At 37.0% G+C, this 10,250-nt stretch overlaps 1 pseudogene; it reads left to right on the forward strand.

The window, feature by feature from the left end:
* The first annotated feature begins 387 nt into the window (after positions 1 to 387).
* LOC145665506 (KRAB domain-containing protein 2 pseudogene) lies at positions 388 to 1,638 on the forward strand (annotated as a pseudogene).
* The last annotated feature ends 8,612 nt before the right edge of the window (positions 1,639 to 10,250 follow it).

Here is a 10,250-nt window from a genome sequence, read left to right on the forward strand (position 1 = left end):
TAGTATTAACTAGTCAATACTAGAATTTACTATGTTAGTTAGGTAATTCTGGAATTAACGAAAAAGACTATATAATGTGAATCATATACAGTTTTTACTAGTTAATACTAGTTCTGACCAAAATGGATCAGTTAACAGTGTTTCTGTAAGTTCGGACTTGCTCCTGCTGGGAAAGTATTGTTTTGTTTTCTCTCAGTCTGTTCGGAGCCTTTGTAAAGTGTGCAGGTGCGTCTCTCTTGTCGTGGCTACGCGTGTGTTAGTGTTTCGGGAAGTGTGAGGTGATTATTCGTTGTAATGAGTCAGTCCGATAAAGAAACAATTTTGAAGGAAAGATTCTTAAAAGAAATTATTCGTTTGGAAAATGAAAAAGACAGTCACTATAATGCAATGACCAAGGACGTTTACAGTAAACTTTTAACTGAAGTTGAAGAGGCAAAATCTGCTGCAAAGAAAACACCTTTACAGTACAGACGTTTGAAACGGTTTAATGTTTTGGAAATTGGTGAAACAAAAAAACTGGTGTCGAATAGTGAGCCTGTGAAGTACTACTTACCTGCCGAGGAGATCTTTGATGTTATTGAAGCATCACATGTTGCTGTGGGACACGGAGGTCGAGATAGAATGGAAGCTGAAACTTCTAGGAAATATGCCAACGTTACGACTCAAATGATAAATATTTTTCTGTCAATGTGTGAAACATGTCAACGGAAGAAAAGTATGAAAAAGAAGGGCTTTGTTTCTAAGCCAATACTTGACACAGAAATGAACAGCCGATGTCAAGTGGACCTGATAGACATGCAAGCACACCCTGATCGTAAGTTCAAGTTTATCCTGGTATACCAGGATCATCTGACGAAGTTTGTCTTACTGCGAGCGCTGCAAACCAGAAGAGCTGAAGAAGTAGCCTACCAACTGACAGACATATTTTTGACATTTGGTGCCCCCTGCATTTTACATTCTGATAATGGCAGAGAGTTTGTTAATTCTGTCATCAAGGAACTAACGACACTCTGGCCTGAGTTTAAGTTAGTCAACGGAAAGAACAGGCACAGCCAAAGCCAAGGGTCAGTAGAACGGGCAAATCAAGATATAGAAAATATGCTTGCCTCGTGGATGCATGATAATAAAACAACAAACTGGTCAAATGGTCTCCGCTTTGTTCAGTTTATGAAAAATCGAGCTTATCATTCCGGAATAAAACAGTCTCCATACCGTGCGATGTTCGGCATTGAGCCAAGAGTAGGACTTACGACTTCAGCACTGTCATCAGATGTTCTCCAAAACATAAACGATGAGGACGACCTCGTGAGTATTATTGAGGACATGAATGAGCGCCTTAGTGAACATGAAACATTTGATGAAGGAGAAAATGAGGCTGGTCCTAGTGCGGTTGATATCACATCATCCAGGAAAGAAGCACGTGAAAATTTGTCAAAGCAGGCCAAGAAAATGAAACGTATCTCTGATGCCACCCATCCACCTGTTGAAGTGGGAGATAATGTCATAATACCAATCCCGGATGTGGACAGAGCAAAGGCGGATTTTCGGAATGTCATTGGAGTTGTTCTAGAAAAAAATGAAGATCTGCACAAGATTGCAACCAAGGATGGAAAGCTGGATAAATTATATTGCAGGTAAGTTTTCTGTCTTTTATGTGCTCCTTATTGATAGAATTTGTATTAACGTCCTAAACAAGCTAAGGAGCTTGTAACGACGGGACCTACAGGTTAAAGTGAGATCCGAACCATTGCTCGGGTTTGTACCCGAGGCGGAGGGCTCCCAGCGGGATTTAGAGCCCGCGACCACGCCCGCAGAAGGCATTAAGCATTTTCATTTAAGGCCTTTAAGCATCTCTGGTACACGCCGGGATGGGGTACGAGACAGCATATGGGAAGGAAGTTGGTTAAGGCCTAGTTTTATAGGTACTATCACATTCTTTGATTGGTATGAGAGGGATAAAAGCTGGAAATCCTTAGTCAGGATGGTAGGCCGCTGGACGCGAACTTGCGACCTTCCGAATGCGAAGCCAACACTTTACCAACTGATCTATGGCCGCTCGGTAATTAAGAGTTATATTGTATATGTTAACGCTGTTGACTAAGCTCCCCACCACTTTCTTTTCTTTCTTTCTTTCTTTTTCTTAAGATTGTGGGAAGTTGTAGGTCACTATCACAATTTTGGATAGCAAGCAAGATAGAATTTAATAAGTCTGTGATCTGAAAGGATTATTCCTGTAAACAACTTATTTTCTTGTTTAGATTTTTGAGTAGTCAGCGTGTGACATCATTATTCATAGCTATTCAAATTTCTATTCAGAAAGTAAATTGTTTACAGCGCTGATCCTTTTAGATCATAGAATTACTTAAATTCTGTCTTGCTTGCTTTCCAAAATGGTGATCGTGACCTACTTCTCACAATCTTCAAAAAACGGAAACATTAATGGGAAGAAGCTTGGTCAACACCCTTAACCATAGATGTTAGTGTTTTATACGTATCTGTAATATTATTATTAATCGAAATAATGATGGATTCTTCACATCATTTTATGTCAAAATAATTTTCTGTTATAATGTCCATTATGTTTTTCCGGAACCGATTTAATAATGTGTAATCCATCTGTTGTTGTCTGCTGTGTACTCACCACTAGATTGATAACATTTCACGAACTTGATCCCGGTAAAAGACTGTTGTTTAGCTTGTGAAACCGGTACTCGTGAAATGTGCTTTAGTGCATAGGCGTTTTTGTAGGAAATACGCAGATTAACTACCGGTGTTTCTCTGAAATACTAATTATGACGAGTGTGGAAATTGTGCGTTAAAATACATTACTATTTTGTTTTGAAAAGTCATTATTATTTTTTATATAAGTGATTCAGGATTCCCACACCATGTGATTAAACAAAATGTGTCTGTTGTAGGTCTGAATTCGACATTTGCCACGAGGAGTTCCTGACACCAGTCGAAGTACCAGATACTGAAATTTCGTTGAGAACTGTAGCCAGGAAAGCAGCATTAACCCCACAAGGGTTCACACGTTGTGTGTGCAAGAAAGCATGTATTTCGAAAAGATGCTTGTGCAAGAAGAAAGGTTTTCTCTGCAACTCAAAATGCCACGATAGTTTACCTTGTGGTAACAAATAGAAACATTTCAGATGTTTTAGCAATAAAAACGTTTTTCTATGTATTTCATAATAAATATACAATATTACGTCAGTAGATTGGCTTTGGCACCACCGAATTGAATAAGTAGTAGTGCAATAGTAGTGTGTATTTTACCTTGTGCTAACATACAAAAGCATTTTTGATATTTCTGCAAAACGGAAGTCTTTTCTGTGTATTTCTTAATAAATAAGTGTTTCTATAGAAAGGTATTTGAACGACAAGGATTCACATGTTATGCATGCAAGAGGGCTTATATTTCGCAAGGTACTGCAAAAACAAAGGATTTCTATGATATTGTGAGTGCCATAATACTTTTTAGAAATATATAGAAACATTTATGATGTTTGTGCAAAAGAAAAGTTATTTCTAAGTGTCTTAATAAATACATTTCTTCAGGTTTCACTAGTAATATCGTATTTTAATGAAAATAAATAGTAAACTACGCATTCTTAATACGCGTTGTCAATTTTACAATTCACTAGTTAATACTGAGTTAATACGAAAGGCTGACGAAACTAGTTTTAACTAGGGTATTCTGGTTTCAACAGATTTCGGGTTTTGACGGTAACACATTTCAGTTAATACTAGTTCTGACTGGTAATAACACGTTTTAACTAGAAGGAAAAATAGTAAAAACTAGAACTACCTAACTAACATCGTAAATTCTAGTATTGACTAGTTAATACTAGTTCTTTCGAAGCGGCTTTGAGAAAACTAGTTTTAACTAGGAAATTCTAGTTTTATCTAATTTCGGGTTCTGACGGTAACATATATATATATATATATATATATATATATATATATATATATATATATATATATATAGAGAGAGAGAGAGAGAGAGAGATAGATAGATAGATAGATAGATAGATAGATAGATAGATAGATAGATAGAACTTTGCAAGATTGAAGTCGACATTGTTGTTAGTCAATTCATCACTAGAAAACATTGAGACGTTTGAAACTAAGGGGATTTTGAACCATAGTAATTACTTACGTTGATGTGAGTTTTGTTATTTTTAAAATTATTAGATTTCTTTTGAAATGTGCACCCTAAATAAGGAAGAAAGGATCCTGAAACATAAAAATGATTTTTAAAAGACGGCCAATATTACTGTCGAATTAATAGCTTTCGGGGTTGCTGAGATAAACAGCGACACTCCAGATGCTGTTTAAATTCAAATTTAGCCCTCATTATCATCGTGGGAGGTACAAAACTGTGACACCCTGGAAGGTACGATATGTCAATAAACGTGTGTCGAATTCATAGTTTACGGAGTCGGGAGAACGTCTGACCCATTAGAAAAGATTTTTGGAAGAATGTTAGTAAAGGAGCTCGGTTTTTCTATTATATCAATGTGATTAAAGGCGTGTTGTGTAGGAGCAGGGTTTTTCAGTATCTGCTGTACTTTTATCATGACACTTTCGTTGAAATAAATATTTTAAAAGCAAAGAGGTTGAAATATTTCTAATAAAAGTATTCTCGCTGTACATACAGCGGATGGGCATTTCAGCCATTATATATATACGGAAAGAAAAGGTTTATGTAGGTATTTGAACTATCTTCTTCGCTTTGAATATGAATTCCAACAAAAGTTTAATATTATAAACCCATTAAATACTTCAGTTTAAGAATACTTAAGTTTTTGAGCCTTTCTATTACGTTGGGTTGTGCCCTTTAAATGAAAATGGCATTGTAAAAAGGCAGCTGGAGATTTTCCAAAATTCATTTTGGTCCCTGGTTCTATCCCTGGCCAAGTAAGTTTCTGGTGGACAACATCATGTCCGTGGGTTTCCTTTCAGTGCTCCCATTTCCTCCCGCATTCTTATTCCACTGATTTTTCCATCATCTTTTATTTGTCTTAATAAATCCGTCTCCCTTACCCTAAAGGGCATTTCAGTACTAGTGATGAGCGCAAGAGTCTTGGTCTTGCACTTTTTGCAAGAGTCTTGCATGCAAGACCAAGACCAAGACCAAGACCAAGACCAGGAATCCCGATGCAAGACCAAGACCAAGACCAAGGGGTGCAAGACCAAGACCAAGACCAAGACCATACCTGCAAGACCAAGACCAAGACCAAGACTCTTGCGCAAGAGTCTTGCACAAGTACCAACACTACTTGAATTTTTTATAGAATGTAAAAAGGAAGGGGAAAAATCATTACATCTTTCACGTGAACTTCTGGGCTCCAGTAAAAATACCGCCGGAGTGAATGTGTTCCCAGTAGTTTATGCAATCCATGTGAGTCGATCTGCTCCTGTAACATATAGCTACAGTATGTCGTTTTTTGAATCGGTTGTTCACGAGACGTCCGACAGCATAATTCTATGAATTGTTACAAGCTATAATAACTTCAGTGTCTGATTTCCTTTGGTCATCATTTGATCATTCACGACGGCCCATGATTGAATTTTGGGAAATCATATGAAGAATAGTTGTGTCCATAAGAAGTGGATAAGCAAAAATAAACTAGAGCATGTTATAGACACGGTAGCTCAGTGGCAGAGCGTTCACCTCTGGTACATGGGGCCCTGGTTCGATCGCAGCTTGCGCTATGTGAACTTTTTTGGTGAACAAACACCCTGTGCGTGGGTTTTCCCGTTTCCTCGTACTTTCTTCATTCCACCATTTCTCATCATCACTGTTTCCCTTAGCCTCAGTGTTATAATCGTGGGACGTTAAAGTAGATATTTAATTTCATTTCAAAAACATATGAATGGTGTTCTTCTTCCAAAACTAACGGGAAATGTAGCATTGAACATCGGCAATTCCGTACACCATAGGTGCCGAATACATGGGTATGGCCTTGGCTCTAAGGTTCAAGCATCCGTTGGAAATGTTTAATGTGTACTTATAAAATTAATATTGAAATTACATTTTCATGACATTGACAAAAACTTAGCGCATGTGACCGCAAGTTTGACTTCATAGGTGGATGCTTATACGTTGAATAATTGTTTATCAATATAACTTATAGCCCCCTTAGGTATACGGCATATCTAGGATTCAACGATATAACATTATACAACAATAAATAATCTATATTCACAACTGAGAGTGATTTCGTACTTATTTCAAATAACTTGAAGTTTGATGCCGTTGTTATGTATTTCTAATGTAGGTCAAAAGTATTTATATAAATTGAGTATATATATATATATATATATATATATATATATATATATATATATATATATATATATATATATATATATATATATATATATAAAAGACAGACAGTTGAGTCGTTTTCAGTTTTTACTCAAATTATTCTAAAATATTGGGGCCGCGGTGGCTCAGTGGTAGAGCGTTCAGCTCTGGTGTTTGGTGTCCCGCGTTCGATCCCAGCCCCCGCCAAGTGAACTTTGTGGTGGACTACACCGTGTGCGTGGGTTTCCTCGGGGTTCTCCCGTTTCCTCCCACTTTCTTCTTTCCACCATTTTCATTCATTTTTCATCATCACCGTCTCCTTTAGCCTAGCCGGCATAATCGTAGGACGTAAAACTCACAAATTTAATTTCATTTCATATTCTAAAATATTAAGAGGTTTAATTATTATTATTTTAATTTCTTCTCTCTTTTTTGGTCAATATTGCAAAACATATCATCTTTGTCATAATAATAGCTATTCTGCCATTATTGGCAGGTCACTTGCTGCAGCTGAGAAGCTTCGATGACTGTGGTCCTCAGCTAGTCTCTTCGTCTTAACGTAGCAATTTTCTGTCTTAATATCTTTCTTCAACTACAATCTCCTTCGCCCCCTCCCTCTAGCACGTCCCTCATAATACAGTTCCTCCTCAGCCAATGTCCTCCTCTTCATTACATCTAAAATTCTTCTTTTCTCCCCTACTGCTACTGTTTCTAAAACCTTCGCATTCGTTTTCCGTTCCACCCAGCTGATTCTCTCCTTTTTTCTCCATGCCCACATTTCGAAAGTCTAACTGTTTCATCGTTTTTGCGTATGTTCTTATTTCTGCCCCATACAGTACATATTAGAATCAGTAAAACAAAATTTCAATATTTAATTGGTAGTTTGTTCAATACAAAGATGAGCTAATCGTGGTAGGAAAGAAAAAAATCTGACGCCTTTAGAGTGTAAAAATAATTTTGCAATTTATGGTATTTCAGTAATCTGTGCCGTCTTGGTTTTCTTTCATGCGTCTCACTGTCAGGGATAGCCTCCCCAGTTTGGGAACCAGTGGAGTATTGGATCTGTTAAAACATATAAAAATATTACGAAATGTTGTGATTTATCTTATAAGTAGTGAAGCGTGATCACCTATTGAAAAAAAAAGTAAAGGTAATTACCTATGTTGTACAGTATCATCATACTTACACGAAGGTAAAATAGGCCCTATATTACATTTAGAAACATACATTGTATTTCTCTCACTATTGACGCAATGTAGGATTTATTATCCCTTATATCCAGAGTAAAATATACTTATGAAAATCATAGTTTTCTTAAAAGCAAAACTTGCAAGACTCTTGCAAGCAAGACCAAGACTGGGTGTGCAAGACCAAGACCAAGACCAAGACTAGGTGTGCAAGACCAAGACCAAGACCAAGACCGAGGGTTCCACTGCAAGACCAAGACCAAGACCGCATGTGCAAGACCAAGACCAAGACCAAGACCACCCGGGTCTTGGTCTTGGTCTTGCATTTGCTCATCACTATTCAGTACTCCGTTAAAGGGAAAGATTAAATTTTTATTTTATTTTCAAAATTCATTTCAAACGGTTTAACTATTTGCTTATTATTCGAGGGGCCGCGGTGGCTCAGTGGTAGAGCGTTCACCTCTGGTGCTTGGGGTCCCGGGTTCGATCCCAGCCTCCGCCAAGTGAACTTTGTGGTGGACAAACACCGTGTGCGTGGGTTTTCTCGGGGTTCTCCCGTTTCCTCCAACTTTATTCATTCCACCACTTCATTCATTACTCATCATCATCGTCTCCTTTAGTCTAACCGCATAACCGTGAGACGTAAAACTCAAAGATTTCATTTCATTTTTTGCTTATTATGCGATGACAAAAAAAATCAATGCAATTCTCCTAGATTTTCGTAAATAACTATAAAGATGATCCTAAATCTTCCAAATGAGTATAGATAACGATCACTAAAGTTCATAATTGACTTTTTGAGAACATGCTGGCCCTAATTGATATATCACATGAGTACCTTTCCATTCCAAAAAAAAAAAAAAAATCATAGATTTCAAAGGTGGATTGCAAGATGGCGGCGGAGGTTTGTGATCTACTCTGCAAATTCTTTTTTGCCAATATGTGAAACTACCACCACTTGCAGTGTCTGTCTTTTACTATTTTCACAATTCAACAGTTTATTTGATGTATTTCTACAATAACATAGCCCTTCTCCCACCAACTTTGACCCGCTCCCCCTCCGTTTCTTATGGCGCTCAGCAGCTACAATTTTGCACATGCACATATTTTCACAGCCTCTATCAGGCAGAATACGTCTCATCCCGCAACTCGATTCATCCGTTTGGACCCTTTACTTGTTAGTATGTTCAAAATTCATTTCAAATTGCTTAACCATTTCCCGCGCGATAGACCGCAAACGACAAAAATCTATAAGTTTAACGTCCCACTATTATGCCCTTTAGGCTAAGGGAGACGGATGATTAAAACAAGTGAATGATGATGGAATAATTGGTGGAATGAGAAAGTGGGAGAAAACAGGAGTATCCAGAGAAAGTTCAAGGACACGAGGTTGTCCACCACATGCTTACTTGGCCGGGGATCGAACCAGATACCCAACATTTAGAGGTCACCGCTCTACTACTGAGCCACTGTACCACCCCCCAACAAACAATAAGCAACGTCAATTTCAAGGAAAAGAAGGAAATAATAGAAAATGGCCCTATCCGCTCTTAGAAGTATTTAAAAATGCCGGAGCATAATACGGCTTACGTCCATTATTTCTAATACTTTTACATACCAAGTTTCATCTTTCTAACTTGACAGCCTAGTGAGATACTATATTTTTTACATAAGTTATGAACAGCTTGTACTTCGTTTTATGATACGATCTTTAATCTAAGTAACGTTAAAAAAAAAACAGATCGGATGAGTATTAACAATTGTTCAAAATTCGTTTTAAAAAGTTAAACCGTTCTCTGGTGATGCGATAATAAGCAACAGCCAGTATCCCTTTCAATATGAAGAAAGAAGTTATCGAAAATATCCCTCTTAGCTCTCTTAAAACAAGAATATTCAATAACACTGCGACACTGGTTCGTTTAATTATTTTAAGGCTTCTCTCGGAAGTCTTACAGAATGACCATGTAATACTCAATCAAAACTGGAAGTGGCTAAATGTACTAATTCTCCGGTTTTTAATATTGATTTATATCGTAAAAACGATAGTCGATATCGAGAAGCTGTTTTTCGCAACAGAGTTAATGGAGGGGATGATACCTCTTCTTGGGATTCTGAATAGGTATCTTCCCCTCCTTTATCTCTATATTCAAACCGGAAGCAGTACAACTGAACCTTTTCCAATTTCAATTTGTCCCAATAGAATAAAAAAAAAAACTGTAAGAAATGGAGACAAGGAGTTTTCTTTAATCGATTCAATGTCTCAAAAAAAAAATACTATAACGACCCACAATACCTACCAATGGTTGAAATTTGCTAGTACTTACAGTTTCAATATGATTTATACAAAGCAGGGTTTCTCAATCTATGATACGTGTACCGCTGATGGTACGCGAGCAACTGTTGGTGGTATGTACGACTTATGTCAGTAATACTTTGGTGGTGCGTCAGTATGAAAGGTTGAGAACCCCTGATATAGAGAAAAAACTACAAGAGTGATTTCGAAGTGGTTTCATGTAATCGACTCGGCCTAGTAAAATTTTCGGAAATTTTGAACTTGTTGGTAAAAAAAAGTTTTTTTCTTTTTCTTTCCGGAAAAATTGAAAAAAAAAAACAACCAAATATCTTTGTATTAGGTTAATTTCACTAGTAATGGAGCCGTTTTTACTTTCGAACACATGAGAAATTTAAGTTGAAAAATACCAATATTGCGATTTTTATTTAAAAAAAAAAAAGAAAGCACTCGAAAATGA

This window comes from Thermobia domestica, chromosome 11 (assembly GCF_964235325.1).
Source record: "Thermobia domestica chromosome 11, izTheDome1.hap1.1, whole genome shotgun sequence".
Classification (NCBI taxonomy): domain Eukaryota; kingdom Metazoa; phylum Arthropoda; class Insecta; order Zygentoma; family Lepismatidae; genus Thermobia; species Thermobia domestica.